Raw genomic sequence first — 21,798 nt, forward strand, 5'->3', positions numbered from 1 at the left:
TTCATCTAGGAACATTATCTCAGGTACTGGTCAACCTAGAAGTCTGAAATTTTTATGACGTAGTGACATAGGTCCCTATTACATACTGAAACAACGATTTTTTAATTACTTGATTTACAAAAGACTTAGGGGTGATAGTCTAGTAAAAAGCGATGGAAAAAATTTACTTAAAAATAAATGTACAATATCTCTGTAAGAAAATACTTTGACAATAAACTGTTGTTTCAGTATTGTTGTAACATATGAGTGCACATACAGTAAAATTTTTACCTCTCTGTCTCCAGTAGCTTGTGAGGAAATGTTCCCTATAGTAGGCATATATTAACATTGCGGGGATAGGTAATTCCGTATCCCCTTAAACCGACAAACTCTGGGAAGTTGTAGGGGACATCAAAACAAATATTTTTCCCTAATGTCATTTTTTCCTATGAGGAGTATTTAAACCGGTAGAGGAAGATTTCTCTGGCAGCAAATTAATTAAACCAACTAACACTTTTCCACTTTTTTATGACCAAGAGACAACAACTAGGTAGCAGATACGGCCCAATTAAACAGTCTCCAACAACACCGACCCACGCATTAACGAAGAACCGCACTTGATGAGCGCTAGTAACTGTGGCATGTGGGTTATCCTCACTCCAAACATGCGAATTGTGCATGTTGAAGACTCCATCACGCCCGAACGTTGCTTCATCGGTAAACAACACAGAGGATGGAAATCTAGGATGCATTTCACACTGTTCCAGGTACCATTGCGAAAACTGTGCTCTCGGTGGATAATCAACTGGTTCCAGGTTTTGGACACGCTGTAAGTGAAATCGACGTAACAATTGCTCTCGAAGGACTGTTCTTACAGTCGTCTGATTCGTCCCCATGTGACGTGCAATTGCACGAGTGCTGATTGAAGGATCCCGCTCCACATGCTGCAAGACAACTTCCTCAAATTCCAGCGTTCTTACCGTGCGACGGCATCCCTGTCCAGGTAATCTGCTAAATGACCTGGACTCGCGCAGACGTTGGTACACAGCACCAAATGTCGTATGATGCGGGATACGGCGATCAGGATATTGTTGTTGATAAACCCGCTGTGCAGCTCGTCCGTTGTGGTGCGCTATGTAGTACGCACCAATCATGTCAGTGTACTCGCTCCATTAGTGCACTACTACACTGGTGGACAGCAGCTGCCTACAACTGAAGAGCATAATACGCCCTCTAACTACTGAAGATCGTAATACTGCCTCTATTGCCCGCATCTCGTGGCCGTGCGGTAGCGTTTTCGCTTCCCACGCCCGGGTTCCCGGGTTCGATTCCCGGCGGGGTCAGGGATTTTCTCTGCCTCGTGATGGCTGGGTGTTAGTTAGGTTAATTAGGTTTAAGTAGTTCTAAGTTCTAGGGGACTGATGACCATAGATGTTAAGTCCCATAGTGCTCAGAGCCATTTGAACCAATACTGCCTCTATCAACTGAAGAGCGTAATACGGCCTCCAACGGTTTAAATAATCCTCGTAGGAAAAAAGACATTAGGGGAAAATATTTGTTTTGATGTCGCCAACAACCTCCCAGAGTATGTCGGTTTGAATACTTTTCGCATTGTATATACAGATGGCAACAGTATCGCATTCGCACGGTAAAGAGCAGTGCATTGGCAGAATTGTCATTTGTACTCAAGTGTTTCATGTGAAAAAGTGTCCGACGTGATTATGCTCGCACGACCGGAGTTATGACTGTGGACACGGAGTGGTAGTTGGAGCAACACGCATGATACACTCTGTTTCGTAAATCATTAGGGAATTCAATATTCCGAGATCCACAGTGTCAAGAGTGTGCCAAGAATACCGAATTTTACGTATTGCCTCTCACCACTCTCTTCACTTAACGACCTAGATCAGTGGTGTTTGCGTAGTGCTGCCAGTGCTAACAAACAACCAACACTGCTTGAAATAACCACAGAAATTAATTTTGGACCTACGACGAACGTATCCATTAGGACAGTACGGCGAAATCTGGCATCAAAAGACTACAGCAGCAGACGACCGACGCTGTATATTAGATACAGGCTCCCAGGTAGATGCCATTTTACTTGACTTCCGGAAGGCGTTCGATACAGTTCCGCACAATCGCCTGATAAACAAAGTGAGAGCCTACGGAATACCAGACCAGCTGTGTGGTTGGATTGAAGAATTTTTAGCAAACAGAACACAGCATGTTGTTCTCAATGGAGAGACGTCTACAGAGGTTAAAGTAACCTCTGGCGTGCCACAGGTGAGTGTTATGGGACCAATGCTTTTCACAATATATGTAAATGACCTAGTAGATAGTGTCGGAAGTTCCATGCGGCTTTTCGCGGATGATGCTGTAGTATACAGAGAAGTTGCAGCATTAGAAAATTGCAGCGAAAAGCAGGAAGATGTGCAGCGAATAGGCACTTGGTGCAGGGAGTGGCAACTGACCCTTAACATAGACAAATGTAATGTATTGCGAATACATAGAAAGAAGGATCCTTTATTGTATAATTATATGATAGCGGAACAAACACTGGTAGCAGTTACTTCTGTAAAATATCTCGGAGTATGCGTACGGAACGATTTGAAGTGGAATGATCATATAAAATTAATTGTTGGTAAGGCGGGTGCCAGGTTGAGATTCATTGGGAGAGTCCTTAGAAAATGTAGTCCATCAACAAAGGAGGTGGCTTACAAAGCACTCGTTCGACCTATACTTGAGTATTACTCATCAGTTTGGGATACGTACCAGGTCGGGTTGACAGAGGAGATATAGATCCAAAGAAGAGCGGCGCGTTTCGTCACAGGGTTATTTGGTAAGCGTGATAGCGTTACGGAGATGTTTAGCATCTAAACTCAAGTGGCAGACTCTGCAAGAGAGGTGCTCTGCATCGCGGTGTAGCTTGCTGTCCAGGTTTCGAGAGGGTGGGTTTCTGGATGAGGTATCGAATATATTGCTTCCTCCTACATATACCTCCCGAAGAGATCACGAATGTAAAATTAGAGGGATTCGAGGATTTCCGGCAGTCGTTCTTCCCGCGAACCATACGCGACTGGAACAGGAAAGGGAGGTAATGACAGTGGCACGTAAAGTGCCCTCCGCCACACACCGTTGGGTGGCTTGCGGAGTATAAATGTAGATTTAGATGTAGTGCCTTTGGTAACGGCACGAAATGGCCTGCAGCTCATCTCCTGATCTCGTGCCATATCGGTTGGACCCTTGACGACTTCAAAACAGTGGCTTTAGTCAGATGTGTCCCGATTTCAATTGGTAAGAGTTGATGATAGGGTTCATATGTGGCGCAGACCCTACGAATCCATGGACTCAAGTTGTCAATAAGACACTCTGCAAGGTGGTAGTGGCTCATAAAGGCGTGGGGTGTGTTTACATAGACTGACCTCGGTCCTCTGGTTCAACTGAATCTATCACTGACTGGAAATGGCTGTGTTTGACTACTTGGAGACCATTTACAGCCATTGATGGACTCACGCTTCCAAAAAATGATGACTTTTTATGGATGACGATGCTCCATATCACTGAGCCGTAGTTGATCGCGACTAGTTTGATGAACATTCTGGGCATTTTCGAGCGAATGATTTGGCCACCCAGATCGCTCGACATGAATCCCAGCGAATATTTATGGGACATAATCGAGAGGCCAGAAAGCACAGAAGCTGAAATCGTTGTAGGTACAGAAAGCTGGCTAAAGCCTGAAATAAGTTCTGCAGAAATTTTTACGAAGTCTCAGACGGTGTTCAGGGAAGATAGATTAGGCAGAATTGGTGGTGCAGTGTTTGTGTCTGTCAGTAGTGGTTTATCTTGTAGTGAAGTCGAAGTAGATACTCCGTGCGAATTGGTATGGATGGAGGTTATGGTTCAAATGGTTCAAATGGTTCTGAGGACTATGGGACTCAACTGCTGTGATCATAAGTCCCCTAGAACTTAAAACTACTTAAACCTAACTAGCCTAAGGACATCACACACATCCATGCCCGAGGCAGGATTCGAACCTGCGACCGTAGCGGTCGTGCGGTTCCAGACTGTAGCGCCTTTAACCGCTCGGCCACTCCGGCCGGCGCGATGGAGGTTATACTTAACAGCCGAACTAAGTTAATAATTGGCTCCTTCTACCGACCCCCAGACTCCGATGATATATTTGCTGAACAGTTCAGAGAAAATTTGAGTATCGTAACAAATAAATACCCCACTCATACGGTTATAGTTGGTGGGGACTTCAACCTTCCCTCGATATGTTGGCAAAAATACTTGTTCAAAACCGGTGGTAGGCAGAAAACATCTTCCGAGATTGTCCTAAATGCTTTCTCCGAAAATTATTTCGAGCAGTTAGTCCACGAACCCACGCGAATTGTAAATGGTTGCTAAAACACACTTGACCTCTTAGCCACAAACATTCCAGAGCTAATAGAGAGCATCATGACTGATACAGGGATTAGTGATCACAAGGTCGTTGTAGCTAGGCTCAATACCGTTTCTTCCAAATCCACTAGAAACAAACACAAAATAATTTTATTTAAAAAAGCGGATAAAGTGTCACTAGAAGCCTTCCTAAGAGACAATCTCCATTCCTTCCGAACTGACTCTGCAAATGTAGACGAGATGTGGCTCAAATTCAAAGATATAGTAACAACAGCAATTGAGAGATTCATATCTCATAAATTGGTAAGAGATCGAACTGATCCCCCATGGTACACAAAACAGGTCCGAATGCTTTTGCAGAGGCAACGGAAAAAGCATGCGAAGTTCAGAAGAACGCGAAATCCCGAAGATTGGCTAAAATTTACAGACGCGCGAAACTGGGCACGGACTTCAATGCGAGATGCCTTTAATAGGTTCCACAAAGAAACATTGTCTCGAAATTTGGTAGAAAATCCCGCGCGGTGTTCGGGAGTGGAATGGTAGAGAGGTAGTATGATTGTGGTTCGATGAACCCTCTGCCAAGCACTTAAATGTGAATTGCAGAGTAGTCATGTAGATGTAGATGCAGATGTAGATGTACGTGTGGATCGCGATGTCAAGCCATGGAATCTTCGGTCCGTTCTTCTCCGATGCTACAGTAACCGGTGAACGCTATTTACACATGGCCTCATGTCTTCCGTTGAAGGAACAATGGTTCATGCAGGACGGAGCACCCCCCCCCCCCCCCTCCCCCCATACTGCCAACGTTGTGATTGATTTCCTACACGAAAGACTTGGCCTTAGGGTATTGTCAAACAGATTTCCAGAACATTATGCAGGAAGACGAATGTGGCCGCCCCTCAACCCGGAGGTTAACCCATGTGACTTCTTCCTTTGGGGGTTCCTTAAAGAGAAGGTGAACCACAGAAAACTCGAAAATGCATTGCAACTTAGGGCCATAATTGTGGAGCTATACCGCGCCATTCCAGAAGATTTGTGTCGCAGAGTCGTCCCAAATGCACGTGTGCGACTGGAGGAAGTTGTAAACCAAAACGGCAGTCATATTGAACACGTGATTCATTAGGCTGCATTTTCAAGCTGTATTCTTTACTTCAGCATCAATAAATTACAAATCTTGTCAACAACAAATGTGTTACTCATGAAACAAATCAGGTGTCTTATCGTGGGCCACCCTGTATATAAAGAAAGATTAAGCAGTGGGTTTCTCATTCACAAATCTCATCTGAATCGACTTTGTATGTGGGAAGAAGGAGAAACATCTACTAGCACGTTTTGGAGTTCGCCTGCGGCGAGGTCGTGGCCTATAGAGACTGCAGTTTAGCGTTTCATGATGTTGTAACCCGGACGCATTCCTCAGATATACTGGTATAAGGGGCGATTAAAAAGTTTCCGTCTGAAATCCTCACAGTCCAGAATCGGTTCGCCAGTCGGCAAAATCAACTTGAGCGTTGAAGTAGTCATCTCACCAACGCAGCAGGTTGACGATACCGATTTGGTAAAACACCGTGTCCTGCTGCATGAAGAACTCAGTAATTGCCTGCTTGACATTCTCGCCGGACAGGAATCGTTGACCTACCAAGGCCTTTTCGAAGGAACCGAAGGCGTGGCAATCCCAATGCGGAGTGATCAGCACTATAAGGCGGACGCTCGAGCGTCTCCCAACTCAAGTTGCCGTAACTTCTGCGTTACGACCTTTGCTACGATTTGGTGACGTGCTGTATAATGAAGGAGCATCACCCCTTGTCGCACTGCTTCACAAGGACGTGTACCGCTTTGTTTCCTTCGGCAGCAAAGAAAAGAATAACTTCACTTTGGTCCTATTTGTACTCATCTGGTAATAACGATACCATCGTTCACGTTTCTGCATTTACGTCACACACGTCGGAAAGACGCGAATGCCAGACTGAACCCTTTCCTACGCGTCAGTGCTTATATACAGCATTGGAGGCGCGCTACGTTGCCTATACACTGTAGCAATGTCGTCAAAAGGAAACTTTTTGATCGCCTCTTATATGAATAACATGGCAAAGCCTCAGTAGAGTGTCTAATAATAGCGGAATCGAATGCTTAAGTGAGTTCAGTGATAGTAGGCAAGCAACTAAAAAGTCGATGAAATTAACCAGTTGTGGCCGTGCAGTTCTAGGCGCTTCGGAACCGCGCGACTGCTACGGTCGCAGGTTCGAATCCTGCCTCGGGCATGGATGTGTGTGATGTCCTTAGGTTAGTTACGTTTAAATAGTTCTAAGTTCTACGGGACTGATGACCTCAGATGTTAAGTCCCATAGTGCTCAGAACCTTTTGATTTTTAACCAGTTAATTTACGTGTTGCCAACGGCCATGCCGCATTGGTAACACCGGTTCCCGTCAGATCACCGAAGTTAAGTGCTGTTGGGCTGGGCTAGCACTTGGATGGGTGACCATCCGGTCTGCCGGGCGCTGTTGGCAAGCGGGTTGCACTCAGCCCTTGTGAGGCAAACTGAGGAGCTACTTGATTGAAAAGTGGCGGCCCCGGTCTCGGAAACTGACCTACGGCCGGGAGAGCGGTGTGCTGACCACATGCCCCTCCGTCTCCGCATCCCGTAACGCCTCTGAGCTGAGGATGACACGGCGGCCGGTCAGTACCGTTGGGCCTTCATGGCCTGTTCGGGAGGAGTTTAGTTTAGCTATAATTTAAGCGTTAAAAATAATTTTCCCCGACCAAATGAAACCACCCATGGCTTGCCTGAAAAAAGGCCATCGAATAGTGTATCTGTGTGTGCGTGTGGGAGGGGGGAGGGGTAGCAGTTTTCAGTGAATTCAGAAAACACACGAGATGGCGAAAATCAGTAGAAGTTCGTGGCTGTTACTTTCAAATTCAACCTGCAGCCACGTCGACGCGTGAGGACACAAGTTCTGCCTGTGTCTGGAGACTGGACGACTTATCATTGCTTCTCATTTGTTTCTCAATATTTTTCCGTATATTTTTTCTTGTCCTGCAGCTAGATGACAGTTCGCCAAATAACCTAAAATTGTGGGCTGGCTAAATTCCAATGTATGTGCCGAGACTACTTAGCGTTTACCATGTTTTTATCATCAATATACACTCCTGGAAATGGAAAAAAGAACACATTGACACCGGTGTGTCAGACCCACCATACTTGCTCCGGACACTGCGAGAGGGCTGTACAAGCAGTGATCAGACGCACGGCACAGCGGACACACCAGGAACCGCGGTGTTGGCCGTCGAATGGCGCTAGCTGCGCAGCATTTGTGCACCGCCGCCGTCAGTGTCAGCCAGTTTGCCGTGGCATACGGAGCTCCATCGCAGTCTATAACACTGGTAGCATGCCGCGACAGCGTGGACGTGAACCGTATGTGGAGTTGACGGACTTTGAGCGAGGGCGTATAGTGGGCATGCGGGAGGCCGGGTGGACGTACCGCCGAATTGCTCAACACGTGGGGCGTGAGGTCTCCACAGTACATCGATGTTGTCGCCAGTGGTCGGCGGAAGGTGCACGTGCCCGTCGACCTGGGACCGGACCGCAGCGACGCACGGATGCACGCCAAGACCGTAGGATCCTACGCAGTGCCGTAGGGGACCGCACCGCCACTTCCCAGCAAATTAGGGACACTGTTGCTCCTGGGGTATCGGCGAGGACCATTCGCAACCGTCTCCATGAAGCTGGGCTACGGTCCCGCACACCGTTAGGCCGTCTTCCGCTCACGCCCCAACATCGTGCAGCCCGCCTCCAGTGGTGTTGCGACAGGCGTGAATGGAGGAACGAATGGAGACGTGTCGTCTTCAGCGATGAGAGTCGCTTCTGCCTTGGTGCCAATGATGGTCGTATGCGTGTTTGGCGCCGTGCAGGTGAGCGCCACAATCAGGACTGCATACGACCGAGGCACACAGGGCCAACACCCGGCATCATGGTGTGGGGAGCGATCTCCTACACTGGCCGTACACCACTGGTGATCGTCGAGGGGACACTGAATAGTGCACGGTACATCCAAACCGTCATCGAACCCATCGTTCTACCATTCCTAGACCGGCAAGGGAACTTGCTGTTCCAACAGGACAATGCACGTCCGCATGTATCCCGTGCTACCCAACGTGCTCTAGAAGGTGTAAGTCAACTACCCTGGCCAGCAAGATCTCCGGATCTGTCCCCCATTGAGCATGTTTTGGACTGGATGAAGCGTCGTCTCACGCGGTCTGCACGTCCAGCACGAACGCTGGTCCAACTGGGGCGCCAGGTGGAAATGGCATGGCAAGCCGTTCCACAGGACTACATCCAGCATCTCTACGATCGTCTCCATGGGAGAATAGCAGCCTGCATTGCTGCGAAAGGTGGATATACACTGTACTAGTGCCGACATTGTGCATGCTCTGTTGCCTGTGCCTGTCAGTGTGATCATGTGATGTATCTGACCCCAGGAATGTGTCAATAAAGTTTCCCCTTCCTGGGACAATGAATTCACGGTGTTCTTATTTCAATTTCCAGGAGTGTATATTATTTATTTCCAATTCACTGTGACTTACTGGTTTGTAGTTTGCCTCCTGTCCCGTTCCCTAATTAAGTCATTAATACAGGAAATAGAAACAAGCACTGTAGGAGAAGAGGGCTGATGTCTCCACGGTCCAGGGAACAGATGACTGGCATGTGAGAGTGTTTTTATCTGCTGATAGGGAACCAGTTACGGGCAGTAGATCTCACTTTCATCCAATCGATCAATAATAAATCCCCAAAGCCTGCAATATCGTTGCTGGCACTGGTCGTGATCCCACAGTTGTCATGCGGAAGTGGTATCGATGGGTCCAGTAGGGTCCTTCGCAACACCATGCAGAACCTCAACGGACTCACGTGACTATCGCCTGAGAGGTGAGACGTAGAGGGTGTCCGGATTAAATGTAGTAACTTGAGACTAATTCAGATATTTATTGGCGATTTGCTTCTACATGTACGGTAACTAAAAATGTTTCCTGTATTTGCATGCGGCAGTTGGTACTGCGTGCGTATTCGCGTATTTGCTTCGTTCACATAAACGCGCGTCGGTAGCTATGTGGACCACAGCAGGAGGTGTTATGTCGTGCTTTCTCTCGCTGACGTAAAGTCTGTTAAACTGGTAAAACTTCGATTTCAGCGTCAGTATGGACTACGACCAACTGACGATGTTCCCACTTAACGTAATAATCAAGAAATGGGGCAAGAGGCTTCGGGAAATTGTGAGTTTGCTTTCGATGATAGGCCCCCATGCCAAGCACGCAATTCCAGAGATTACTTTTGAATTACTCCCTACGTCCTTCCAGCGGAGCCCTCGTAAGCCAATCCAAAAAGCAAGTAGGCAGTTATAGCTGTCTCCTTGGACTGTACACGATGTTGTCTGTGAAAGTTTGCGCTTACGGGCGTGCGAGCTGCAGCTTCGCCACAAAATCAAGCCTGAGGACATGCCGCGACGAAGATACTCGCGGAGACAATTCCAGTAAAAACAGATGAAAACGACGCATTCCTCAATTTCGTCTGTTTGACGGACAAGGCTACGTTCCATACTTCCGTCACGGTAAATACACACAGTCGCCGCATATGGGGAATTGAACCTCCCACCCCCTCCACCCGCCCCCTCCCACGGAGTGACAGAGTGCGAACATGGTTCTCCGAACGTGAATGTGGATTGTTGAATGATATGGTTACAGGCCCTTCTTCCTCGCGGAGCCTACAATTATTGCAACAACGTACGTAGACAAGTTGGAGCTGTGTGTAGGGCGACAACTTCCTCGTGACACGATCTTTCAACAAGATGGCGGGTCATGCCATTTTGCGAACCATGTGAAGCATTGCTTGGATCATGAGTTCCTAGGGAGCTGGATTGAGAGAAGTAGGCCGTATTTTGCTTGGTCCCCTAGAAGCCTAGACACTAAACCACTTGATCTTTTTCTGTATCAAGAATCAAGTGTATCTGACATGAGTTCGAGGTCTACCAAACCTGCGCCATCGCATTCACGCAGATATCGCGAATGTTACGGTTACAGTGCTAAAAAACAGTAGGAGAGAAGTGGAATGCAGAAAGGATGTGTGTCGCGCCAATAATGGTAGCCCATATTGAGGTGTATTAGGTGTGTAAAAATACATTTTTAGTTACCATACTTTAGAAACATACCACCAGTAAATATATCAAGTACTTTTCAAGTTATTACATTTTATATTATTGTATGTTGAACGTGGACAGCGTGTATTATTCGCCCGGCCGTACGGGATCATACAGGCACGTTACATTCCTTGAGTCAGGATGTGGCAAGTATCCACACAGGTAGTGCGACAGTTTATGAGCACCACGGGCTCCCAGCACCGCGAGGATTGCCGCTGCCCTTGACGCGGCACCATAGTGAGGCGTAGTGACATTGGTGCGTCCAGTGACGACATTAATGGATGCAGGAACGGGATAACGTACCCGTGTGTGGAGCTTCTAAGGAAAAACGTTGCAATGAGTGTGATGGTATTGGGTACTAGTGGCTACTCAACAAAATGACTTATCGTTCGCCTAGTTGGTAAGTTTGACAGCTGCCGTTACATTTTTGACGTTTTACGGACGGTGGTTATGTCCTATCTTCGAGGTCTCCGTGACATCTTTCAGCAAGATAATGCAATACTACATGTTGCCCGTGCAGCCCTGACCTTTCTCGATATAGTGGGTCTTTGACTGCACTTTCTCCAGATGTCTCACTCAAGCTGCAAAATTATATTATTGGACAGCTTAAAGTTTAGGAGATACGACGGCATAATCATTACTTTGCGTGAAAATGAAACTGCAGGGCGGAATTCTCTAGATATACAGGTGAAATATATGTACTAATATGAGTAAAGTATGTTAAACGTGTATGAAATATATTTGAGATGCGCGTATGCGAGCGAAGTCGCAGGTAAAAAGCCCATCCTAAACCCCTCGAACGAATTCATTCAAATTTGGCAGGCATGTTAGTCCACTCTGGAAAGAAATACTTTATGGGTAGGAACGACCAGCTTCCTATTGTGGTGAGTGTGGTAACATGGAGAGAGAAAGGAGTTGGCCAGACAGTGATGGGATGAAGGAGATAGGCACAGACAGGAGCAACAGGAGATGGACATAGACTGGGAAAGGGTAAATGTACAGAGAGAGGGGTGTGGAGGAGATGGCCAGAGTAAGGAAAGAGGAGGAGATAGAGAAAGGGGGAGGAAGAGACAGGCAGAAAGATGTGGAAGGAGGGGATCAAAACAGACAGAGGGGAGGAGGGGATGGACCGAGAAACGGAAGAGGAGGAGTGGACACAGAGAGGAGAAATGAGAAAATGGACACAGAAATCAAAGGCGAGGTGATGAACAGTGAAAGGGGAGAAGGGAATAGACAGAGAGGGAGGAGGAAGAGATGGACAGAAAGATGGGGAGGAAGATGTTGACAAAGAGAGGGGGAGTAGGAGATGTAATTAGAGTGGAAAGGAAGAGATGGACAGTGGGGGACGGAGCAGATGGACAGAGGGGGGAGGAGGAGCAGATTGACAGACGAAGATCGATAAAGAGAGGAGCAGGAGGAGATGGGCAAAGAGTGGGGGTGAAGGAAGTGGACAGAGAGAGGGGGTAGCGGAGATGAACAGAGAGAGGGAGGGGTTGAGGTGATGGACAGGGCTGGGGGGATGGATAGAGAAAGGACAGATGAGAGGTGGATGAAGAGAGGGGGTAAGAAAAGATAGAGAGAAAGAGGAGGAGGGGATGGACGGAGATAGGGGCAAAAGGAGATGGACAGAGGGAGGGGGAACAAGGACCGAGTGAGTAGGGAGGAGGAGATGATCTAACAGAAGATATGAATAAATAAATACCCAGGCAACACCGGATTTCTCAGTTAGTCGAATAATACATGTGGAGGTACTGAATCGAATGTGGGAGAAGAGTTTTATGGCACAACTTGAGTAACAGAAGTGATCGGTTAACAGGAAACATCCTGAGGCATCAAAGACTTTTCAATATGGTATTGGATGTTTTTCCAGAGTAAAAACTGTAGAAGGAGACCAAGGCTTGAACACAGTAAGCGGGTTCGAATGTATGTAGGATGCGGTAGATAAGCACAGATTTATGAAGTTTGCACAGGACAGACTAGCAAGGACAGTTATACCCAATGAGTCTTTTGACTGAACACCGCAGCAACCACCACAAGGCAGATATAAGCCACCATACTGTAAGACACTGGCAGAGTGTTGTCGCAATCCTTGGAGATCTGTAATGAACTACACACATAAAATCAGCGACGAACTCATAATATCGACCGAGCGAGGTGGTGCAGTGGTAAGGCACTAAACTCGCTTTCAGAAGGATGGTGATTCAAGATTCCGCTTGTGGCCGCTCAGCTTCAGGTATCTCACTGTTCCCCTAAATCGACTAAGACATACGGTGAGATGGTACCTTTGACAAAAATTGGCTGACTTCCCCCTACATCGTGCTTTAACTACGTCTCTAATGATCTCTTCACCGACAGGACGTTAAACCACTAGCTTACTCTTTCTTCCTTCAGAGTACTGGTGGCGCCGTAGCCGAGGACAGGCGCAAGTGAGAACCCTAATATTATTCTAAAGATTGCTATTGTACCAGCAATCACTTACCTTTCAGATGAATGTTTGTTGAGACTCTCTATGCAAAGTGAAGGCAAATTAAGGTAGGTTAATTCTTACAAAGAAGAAAACAGCAACCAGCCACTATTAACACTGCTATTTATTTAGGTAAGTAGCACCGTTACCGGTTTCGAACTGGCAAGTTCATCATCAGACGGCTGTTCACACGATTTTCAAGATACATTTTACATTATCATCAGTTTCCGATTTTTATTATTCCACTGTGGCGAAGTATGTTTGGTGTGTTGTTGCCGTCGAAAATTCCGTGACGGCAACAACACACCAAAAATACTTCGCCACAGTGGAACAATAAAAATCGGAAAAGGACGATAATGTAAAATGTATCTTGAAAATCATGTGAACCGCCGTCTGATGATGAACTTGCCAGTTCGAAACCGGTAACGGCGCTATTTACCTAAATAAATGGCAGTATTAATAGTGGGTGGTTGCTGCTTTCTTCTTTTTAAGAATTGACCTACATTAATTGTACACAGCGACGGTCTCACCATGTCAGTTTTAGACAAAATAGCATAAGTCAAATTAATCTGTATATAATGTATTTCCTCTTTCACCGATGGTTCAGTCACCCACACTGTCGGATATTTGCCACAGACATCAACTGCATTGAGCCTCCAGTACATGGTTTTTGAGGAAAGTGGAACTTTCAAAACAGCTGCGCCACTGCATCAGTCAATTTCTGATGCCCGTATGAGACAAGTCTGTGACACACAAGTAACATTTGAAGCCACTGGTTTCTGGATGGGATAGAATTAACTACTTTAAAAAGGAAATCGCTCGCCAGAAGCAGCAGTGATGCGAGACGTGAGCAGACTGGCGCCTTGCGGTGGCCCAGATTCGCGCTGAGGCACCTGAAGTAGCGTTCTCTCGCGTCAGCTGCTTGGACACCTGTCTGTTGCATCCGCTTTTTGCTCGCTGCTTGTCAGCGACCATTCAACAGCCACCTTGTTCGCTTCCGTCTACTTCTTTTCTTCTGCCGCAAACAGAACATGAGTTTGACTTCCAAAGCCTTGTGAACGGTAACAGATAGCATACAATACAATGGGCTCATTTCTTGCTGATAGTGGATGTTGCTGTTGTGGCACTCAGCCCGAAGCTCTCCGCACACATCAATCCTGTGCCAGCTTCTTTATCTCCTGATAAGTACTGCAGCCTATTTCCACTTGACCCTGCTTCCTGTATTCATCCTTCGCTCTTGCTCTACGATTTTTACCCTCCACACTTTCCTTTATTACCAAACTGACTATTCCTTCATGACTCAGGATGTGTCCCATCAACCAACACGCTTTTTTGGTCAAGTTGTGTCATAAATTTCTTTTTTGCTCAGTTCGACTCAGTGCCTCCTCATTAGTTCCACTAGTCACTTTCATACAAAGCTACACTCCAGACAAATACCTTCAGAAAAGACTTTCTAACATTTAAATTTATATTAGATGCCAACAAATTCCTCTTTTTCAAAAGCGATTTTCGTGTTGTATCTCTCCTGCTTCAGCCGTCATCAGTTGCTTTGCTGCCCAAATAACGAAACTCGTCTTCCACTTTTCGTGTCTCATTTACTAATCCACTTCCCTCAGTATCACCTGATTGTATTCGGCTACATTCCACTATCGTTGTTTTACTTTTGCCCATGTTCACCTTAGAATCTCTTTACAAGACACTATCTTTTCCATTCAATTACTCTTAAAAGTATTAGCCGTCTCTGATAAAATTACGATGTCATCCGAAAATCATTGTTTTAATTTTGTATTTCTTGTCTCTGAACTTTAATTCACTTCCCAAATTTCTCCGTGCTTTCCTTCACAGCTTGCTCAATGTACGGATTGAATAATATCGGGAATACTCGACAAGCCTTCTCACGCCCTTTTCATTTATGGCTTCCCTTTCATGTCCTACGACTCCTATAACTGCAATCTGGTTTCTATACTAGTTGTAAATAACCTTTGCGTCCCTGAATTATGCCAACAATACCTTCAGAATATCTAAGAACGTATTCCAATAAAAGTTGTAAGCTTATGTTTGTTGTCTTCAATCTCTCTTCTAAGATAACCCGTAGTGTCAATATTGCCTCGCGTGTTCCTACATTTCTCCAGAACCCGAACTAATCAGTTTCATGTCTTCATGATCGGCTACTACTAGTTTTCCCGTTCTTCTGTAAATAATTCGCGTTTGTATTTTGCAAGCATGACCTATTGAACTGATGTGTCGGTAATATTCACACCTGTCTGTATCTGCCTTCTTTGACATTCCAGTTTTCACATTTTTCCTGAAGTCTGTGGACATTTCGCCTATCCCATATATCTTCCACAACAGGTAAAATAGTTGTATCACGGCTGGCTCTCCGAAGGATCTCAGTAATTCTAAGAGAATGTCGTCTACTCCAAGGGCCCTGTTTCCACTTAGGTCTTTCAGTACTTCTCACAGTATCATGTCCTCCAGTTCTCTGCATCTAATTCCTCTTTTCTTTATATAGTACTGTCTTCAGGTTCGTTTCCTTTGTACAGCTTCTCTATATATTCCTTCTAATACTTAGGTGTTACTGGTATGTACCAGTCTAATGTGCGTTGTGTGTAATTCCTCTCTTTTGGTTTTGGTCACCCGGCCTGAGAACACACCAAAAACTCTTCCCTAACATTTAGATACCATAATAAAAATTCCTGTGTGGCAGTGTAGATAGGTCATATGAAACAGAAATACTATCCCATTCATATAATCTTCAGATATGACAGATCACCCAAAGAAGGGCAGTTTTCCAGAGTTTGAACTTCTTATCATGCGGACAAGACAACAGAACGGAGCGAGTATGGAGACGTGCGGATGGCCTGCTTGAAGATTAGTGTAGCATATATAACACTGATATTCGGGGTAGTTAAAAGGAAATGTTCCGAAAAATGGCAAACTTGTGTCGCCAAACCCTGTTGAGTGATTTTAGAGAACCTGTATTCGAGGAAGGCTTGAGAAGCCACAAGCCCTTTGCCTCATCTCCTTTCACTTTTTCAACTTTAATTATGGAACTGGAGGTGAATTGAATTAATGAGATCACAGTGATTGTATGAGCTGATTTTACTTCCTCTTATTAAATTTCTGTAATTTAACATGGTACTGGGTACATCAGTTTGCTTTATGGCCGAGCTTTGAAAGCAAAGAAAGCTGTAAACATGAGACAGGTGACTTGTAGTGAGGCTTGGTCAAATTAGCCACAAGGACTGTGGGCCCTGCAGCTTTCACAGAACTGCAGGACGGAAAGGAGCAGGTACAGCTGCATAAAAATGTTGGGGGCAAAAGGCGCTTTGTTGAATGTTGAGCAGGCAGAGAGGCTATTCTACAGTTTACAGCATGGTCAATTGCCGAGATAAAAGCTTTTGTTCCAAAGGACGGAACGCTGCCAGCGGGTGGTAAGTGCTAGGTGGTAAGTGCTAGGCTCTAAATTATGTTGTGCAATTTCACTTCCTTCCGTGCTGCAGGAAAGGCTGTGAGCATACTGTTTTTCAGCCTCTCGGTTTCTTCGGATACCAGGAAGAGTTCACCGTCAGTATTTCTGTCACTTTTCCAGTCAGAAGCTAGCTTTCCGAAGAACAACCACCTATTCGCTGAACCGTCATGAGATATACTGGTAAATCCTAAACGTGAAATCCAAATTGCGTGTAACTTGGAAACAGGTCCGGAACGATAAAACTTTACAAGGGACACAGAACTACAATGGCAGAGAGAGAGAGAGAGAGAGAGAGAGAGAGAGAGAGAGAGAGAGTATAAACTGTAAGTTCTGTTTACACTTAAACTACATTAATGGAAAAAGGGTAGAAACGTCTACTTATCATACATAATGCTCAGTTTTATCATTGATGTTCATGTTTGACAGTTTTAAATTTTCATCTCTAAAACCATCGCGATGACAAATATATAGCTCACCGCGTCAAGCTATCAACATAGTAATAGTGAGGGCACAACCTGTCAGTCCTTGTATACTTTCGTCGTTACATTCATAGTTCATTAGTTTACGGCCATTTTGAAGCTGCTTCTTCGTTCATTGTATCGTGCCGCTGGAGTGTTTCCTTAATGGTTATTATGTTCGTGTTGTATGTTTTAAAACATATACCATGTTGCTTTTTATATTCACTAATCTATGCTGCATTATGTCTTCAGCTTGTCTTCCATTGACCGTAGGGCCAAAATCACCCTGCACGTTTCTACGCTGCTGTTATTTGAGCGTACCACAGACCAAAGAGCATCATACCGTAGCAAACAGTCGCGTTCGTAACGACTGGAGACGGAACAGTAAGCAGAACATTGGACTCAAATTCAGCCATTAAAGTGTGTGGACATAACAACAAAATCTGCGGATACACATCGTCCGGCTGTAAGGTAAGGAAGATGACATCTGCTCACACATGGGTTTTCGATTCTCTGGTAATTATTTGCAGCAATCACGAAATGACCAAGAAAGATGACATATAATGTCCTTCCTCAGTCTACATTGCAAAACTGGATGGGAACAGTTCTTCTGTCGATCTTAGCGAGTCCCGTAGAAGGCACGAACTTTGGCAAAACCACCTAGTGTAGCCTGACTGACACCCGTAGCATCATAGGCAAGTACAAACTAGCAAGAAAGGAATAGAATCTGGGTAGATCAGTTTACTAATAAAGAGTGGCTGAATCGGATTTAGCCAAAAACGTTAACGAGACAACTTGACTAAAAGAGGGGATTGGTTGATAGGACACATCCTGAGATATCTAGGAATAGCTAATTTGGCAACGGAGAGCAGTGTGGCAGGAGGTGGTTAAGTTTGTAGAATGAGACTAACGGGTGAATACAGTTAACACTTTTAAATGAATTTAGGATGCAGTAGTATCGTAGGCATGACTTGTGTGGAGGGCTTAGCTTCGGACTGATTAGTGGAGTACAACAACAACGACAACGGCGGCGGCGATGACGACGACGAAGAGACACTCAACCCACATGCAGGAAAGTTGAATACTTCTCACCCTAGGACACAGATGCCACGTTTATCAATGAATTTGTTTCGTGCTCAACATTGCGTGTCATTTGGAAACTTGATTTGTAGGAAAACATTATTCATAAGGTCTTTTAAAGTAGCATTGGTGTGTGTTTTATATTCGACGGCATAAGCTTGAATACTGTGCAGTCATAAAATTCTTTGACTCAGAGAGTCATATTGGGACAGACATTTCAGCCAATGCTGATGAAAGTCTATGAGCAGCGTAATTCTTTATTTTTAAAGTTAAGAAATGGATGGCTGAATTCCTTGTTTTACGACGAACCAAGTGAAGGATGCTACAGAACTGGAAACATAGAGAAAATGCATAATATACGAGGTGTAGAAGTATGAAACCGGAATTTCCCTCTAGATGGTGCCAGACGTCAGTATAAGGCCCGTGAGACCGCGTCTGCAGCGCCACCTGCTTCCTGTAACGGTTGATGACGAATGTCAACCCACAGTAACTCAAGTTCCATACATCGGTATCTCTTTCAAGCCCGTAAACATGTTAAGTTTTGTGCCTATAAACTACAATTTGCGGACAGCACTGGTTTTCTGTTATCATTTGAAGAAAACAGCTACAGAATCGCATCGAATGCTTGTCGAAGCTTTCGGTGAACATGCTCTTGGGAAAACATAGTGTTTCGAGTGGTTCAAAAAATTCAAAAGTAGTGATTTTTGCGTGAGAAACGACTAGCGCTGGAAATCACCGAAAAAGTCCGAAGAAAACGAATTGCACGCCTTATTGGAAGAAGATGATATTCAGACTCAACAGGAACTCGCGGAACAATTGAATGTGACGCAAAAGCTGTTCTCCTTCGGTTGAAAGCTATGGAAAAGGTGCAGAAAGTGGGAAAATGGGTCCGCATGAACTGAATTAAAAACAGCAAGCAAATCGAAAGACTACTTGTGAAATGCTGCTCGCCAAATACAAAAGAAAGTCATTTCTCCATCGAATAGTGACAGGTGATGAAAAATGGATATATTTTGAATATACTAAGCGTCGTAAATCATGGATGAATCCAAGCAAACCATCGACATCCACTGAAAGACCAAATCGCTTTGGAAAGAAGAAAATGCTCTGTGTTTGGTGGGGTCAGAAGGGTGTCATCAATTATGAGCTGCTAAAACCTGGTGAAACCGTTAACAATGTTCACTACCAACAGCAAATGATCTATTTAAATCGAGCATTACGTGAAAAATGACCGGAATATGGAAAAAGGGAATACAAAGTCATATTGCTCCACGATAACGCCCCATCACACACAGCAAAACCGGTCAGGGAATCGATCGAGGCGTTCAGTTGAGAAATTATAGGGCATGCGGCTTCTTCTTCAGACTTGGCTCCGTCCGATTATCATCTATTTGAATCACTGGAACAAGCTGTCGCTGAAAAACGGTTCATTTCATATGAAAATGTAAGAAAATGGCTCGCTGACTGATTCGCTTCAAAAGAAGTTCTTTTGGCGCGGCATTCATAGCCTCCCGGAGAGGTGGGAGAAATGTATAAATAACATTGGAGATTATTTTGAATAAAATATTGTTTGTCAGTTTCAAACAACAGACGTGTAATTATTGCAAACGGTTTCATACTTCTATCCTTGGTAGTATGGAAATGTCGACAATAAACGATATATGCAATAAGTGTATCAGAAGAAAGGTAACACGAATGATTAATGATGATAAATCATTTTCTAAGATGCGAACAGCATTTATTCACCAAAAGCAAACGCGAAAGTAATTTTTTTAAATATTTCGACCATTTTATACAGAATTAAGGAAAAGGTGCACATGTTTATTACAGTGGGTGAAACGTTGGTGCAACAATTCAGGGCAGGAATGAAACAGCAATGAAAGCAGTAAGTGGGGGGAATCCGATGGTTCTGCACCGAAAGATGTGAAGCAGATTCTACTTTCCCGAAAGATTGTAGTAATTATTTTTTGGAATTCAATGTTGATTCTCCTCTGCAAAGGGAATAACAAGTATTCTGGACAAATTGAATGAAAAAATCGAGTGGGGCTTTGGGACACAAAACTTCTCTCGTCCAGTCACATATGGACTTCCCCTAATTGCAAATTAAAAGAACAAGGTCAGAATCTTGGTGCAGTGGTTTCAGGAGCACCATAGTGGACTTGTATCAAAGTCTGGTCTGAACCCGATGGAATACGTCAGGCGACGCTAGGGGGTTTCAGCTCTGGGTTCACAAACCTGCCGATTCGTAATTTACAGAACTACGTGACGTCTGGGTAGACAATCTGATGCCACGTACCTCCAGAAGCATACCAAAAGTTTGTTGAAGCCATGCTATGCAGAATCGCTCCTGTATTGCGTCCCAAAGATAGACCAGCACTCTATTAAACAGATGATGATAATGTTTTTGCTCATTAATGTATGAGTTAAATACGAGAACACGATTAAAGAGTCAAGTCCTGGCAGTGAAACACTGTGTTTTGCATCGTTAAAATGCTCTTGTTTTTCAGCATATTCCATTTTGAATTTCAAGCACTGAATAAATTACGTCCCCAAAGTAAGAAACTAATAGGTCCTAAAAGTACAGCATAACCTTCTAATTATAGTAAAAAAACATTTACTACCAAATTGCTTGTTTCTTTTTCTTTCTTTCTTTTTTTGTAAATTGCAGTTGTTGATGTACGTATGTGACTTGACGAGGCAAGTTTTGTGTTCCAAAGCCTCATGTGATTTTTTTTCATTCAGTTTGTCCAAAATACTTGTTTTTCCCTTGCAAAGGAGAGTCAGTTTTGAATTCTAGAAAATAATAAGCGCAGTTTTTCGGGAACGAAGAATCTGCTTCACCTCTCTCAGTGCAGGATCAAAGGATTCCACCCACTCACTGCTTTCATTGCTGTTTCATTCCTGCCATGAACTGATGCACCATTGTTTCACCTGCTGACCAAATGGCCCCACGAAGGATGAAGGCACCCAGCTTGCCAACAATGCTCGGCAGACCCGGACGATTATCCATCCAAGTGGTAGCCAAGCCCGAAGATAATAACTTTGGTAATCTGCCACGAACTGTTGTTATCACTGCAGAAAGGCCGTTGGCAATATTAATAATAATAATAATAGTAGTAATAATAATAATGATATTATATGGAGCATTTAATAATAATAATGATATTATATGGAGCACTATGAGTGTGTGTGTGTGTGTCGGTAGCTGAGTGGTCAGCACGGTCAATTCTAAGGGCCCAGGTTCGAAGGTTCGATTCCTGGCTGGGTCGGAGATTTTCTCCGCTCAGGGACTGGGTGTTATGTTGTCCTAATCATCATCATTTCATCCCCATCGACGCGCAAGTCGCGGAAGTGGCGTCAAATCGATATACTTGCATCTGGCGAATGGTCTACCCTATGGGAGACCCTAGTCACACGACATTTACGTTTTTATACAGCACTGTAGTATGCATTGTGCTGCTACTGTTGTGTTGTACTGTCTGTTAGTTTCCTTATCTGATTCAAAGTGAGTGATGAAGCAAGAAAATTCCGCTAGTGTCAAACATGGGCCTTAATTTGAGGAAGAAATTTCTGAAGAATGTACATTTGCAACACGGTAGTGGAATATGGACTGTGGGAAAACAGGAAAAGAAGAGAACCTAAGCATTTGAGAAGTAGTGCTACAGAAGAATATTGAAAATTAGGTGGACTGGTAAGGTACGAAATGAGGAGGTTCTCTTCAGAATCAACGAGGAAAGAAATATATTGGAAACAGGGAGAAG

At 44.6% G+C, this 21,798-nt stretch overlaps 1 long non-coding RNA gene and 1 pseudogene across 2 annotated transcripts in view; one reads left to right on the forward strand and one right to left on the reverse strand.

The window, feature by feature from the left end:
- Positions 1-21,798, reverse strand: part of LOC124545364 — a 453,450-nt gene that overhangs the window by 330,468 nt on the left and 101,184 nt on the right. The gene's annotated exons all lie outside the window — the stretch shown is intronic.
- LOC124557735 lies at positions 6,768-6,885 on the forward strand (annotated as a pseudogene).

Source organism: Schistocerca americana, chromosome 1 (assembly GCF_021461395.2).
Source record: "Schistocerca americana isolate TAMUIC-IGC-003095 chromosome 1, iqSchAmer2.1, whole genome shotgun sequence".
Taxonomy (NCBI): Eukaryota; Metazoa; Arthropoda; class Insecta; order Orthoptera; family Acrididae; genus Schistocerca; species Schistocerca americana.